The sequence below is a fragment of the Oncorhynchus keta genome, chromosome 7, assembly GCF_023373465.1.
Source record: "Oncorhynchus keta strain PuntledgeMale-10-30-2019 chromosome 7, Oket_V2, whole genome shotgun sequence".
Taxonomy (NCBI): Eukaryota; Metazoa; Chordata; class Actinopteri; order Salmoniformes; family Salmonidae; genus Oncorhynchus; species Oncorhynchus keta.
In genome coordinates, this window is record NC_068427.1 from 16,171,279 (window position 1) to 16,173,843 (window position 2,565).

Below are 2,565 nucleotides of genomic sequence, written 5' to 3' on the forward strand. Positions count from 1 at the left end.
GTACTTTGTTGAAGCACCTTTAGCAGCAGTGACAGCACATTTTGGGGAATATTCAGAGGTGGAAACTTTCCTTGGGCATTGAACCGGAATATATGCTCATTAATATTAATACCATTTAAATGTAGATGTTTTTTGCATTGGATATATTTACCATATCATATGGAGACAGAAACATAAACATTTTACCTTATCATAAGTAGACATAATTGGAAATGTTTAAATCCGTCCAAAATAAAAAACAATTTAGTTACAAATTGAACTTTTAATTAAATTAGTTGACTCTTCACATGGGATGATTTCACTGAACAACAAAAGAAAGGGAATATTGAATGATTCCAAATGATCCATTGTATGTTTTCAAATTTAAATTGATAGTCTAGAAACTAAAGCTTTGGTTGTCTTCCTCTCAGGCTTCGATGTCTTCTCCCTGGACCTCCTCAATGCCAACCTCTTAAACATCAGACTCTGAGGCCTTATCTTCACTGTCACTTCCCAACCTTGTTGAGGATGGCTCGTTGTCAGGGTCAAAAAGACTCACATTTGCCTGGATAGCCACCATTTTTTCAACCCTTGTATCGGTCAGCCTGTTGTGTGCTTTTGTGTGTGTGTGTTCCCAAACAAGGACCAGTTGCACTCTGAGGCAGTTCATGTTGGTGGGATTTGGAGGATGATGGAGGCAACAGGGGAAAGAGCCTCAGATCCACAAAGTCCCTTCCACCAGATGGCTGATGTGATATGTTGTCACGAGTTGCTTTGGCAGCTTCAATGTGGTGCTCTTATTCTTCTCACTTTGCTTGGTGAGGTAGATTGCTGCTATAATTTGATGACCCTTCACATACCTAACCATTTCCTTGGCTCTCTTGTAGAGTGTATCCATTGTTTTCAGTACCATGGTGTCCTTGAGGAGCAGATTCAATGCATGAGCATCACAGCCAATGGGTGTGATGTGAGGGTAGGACTCCTTCACTTTAGACCAAGCAGCCTTCATGTTCGCAGCACCAGTGCAAATACCTTTTGTGGTCCTAGGTCATTGATGACTGCCTTCAGCTCATCGGCAATGTAGAGACCGGTGTGTCTGTTGTCCCTTGTGTCAGTGCTTTTGTAGAATACTGGTTGAGGGGTGGAGCTGATGTAGTTAATTATTCCTTGCCCACAAACTTTTGACCACCCATCAGAGATGATTACAATACAGTCTGCTTTCTCTATGATTTGCTTAACCTTCACTTGAACTCTGCATCCAGCAAATTAGTAGATAAAGCATGCTTGGTTGGAGGGGTGTATGCTGGGCAAAGAACATTCAGAAAAACTTCCAATACACATTGCCTGTGAACATCAGAGGTGAACCAGCTGCATACACAGCTCGAGCAAGACATTCATCAGCATTTCTCTGACTACGTTCCTCCATTGAGTCAAAAACATTTCTGATTCCAGGAGGACCATGAGTTGTTGCTATCGATAAAGTCTCTGATTCATCATTTTCACCTCGACTAGAAGTAGAGGGACTTTTGTCAGAGGTTGCTTGTTGTGAGCGCTGAGGGAACTTTATGCACTTGGCCAGATGATTCTGCATCTTTGTTGTGTTCTTCACATATGATTTGGCACAGTATTTGCAAATGTACACAGCTTTTCCTTCTACATTAGCTGCAGTGAAATGTCGCCACACATCAGATAGTGCCCGTGGCATTTTCCTGTAAAGATTAGGGTAAAAAGGAGTAACAAAAACAACAAATACAATTCCATGTACAGATAAATAGTTAAGGAGTTGTTTAATCTAAGATAAATGTTTTAAAATAAAATGTGTATGGAAACAGGTGAATTAACACTCCCTCAGTTAGCAGGCTCAAGCAAGCTAAAACTCACACGGTAGCAAAAATTAAGTTAGAGGTGATTTAAACACACTTTGCTGTAGGCTACTGTTTACTAGTAAACAAAAAATCATGTATGTCATATAAAATATTCACCCCACCCAGTATTGTAATCAAAATGTACCAGAAAGCATGTAGTCCTTAGCTCAGACAGTTGTAGTAGTGTGGGCTCAATAGCATCTCATTAGTGTGCAAGATCCTGAGAATCAGCTGTACATGTGATGGAAGAGTGCACTGTGCATGCAGAGGGTTGCAATTCCATTGAATTGGGGAGAGTTTAACCAAAATATGCCACAAGACTGAGAATTGCTTTGTGTATCCCACAAAAAAGGTTCACTGTTATAAGCAAACTTTTTTTTATGAATTTAAGCAAAATTCCCAGCAAAGGGTCTGAATACTAATGTAAATAAGGTGTGTATGTGTGTGTATATATATATTTAAATGTTTTTTATTTAGTCTAAACCTGTTTTTGCTTTGTCATTGTGGGGATTGCTGGGTAATTTCCTTTATTTAATCAATTTTAGGATAAGACTAACGTAACAAAATGTGAAATAAGTCAAGGGGTCTGAATACTTTCCTAACTGTACATCAACAAAGTTTAAGTTATATAACTTACATTATGGAATGGAGAGAGATGCCCATGCCAATTTCAGAGGCCCTGCTATGTTTGAAATGTTCTTTTGTTGTTTTTCCCTTTAGG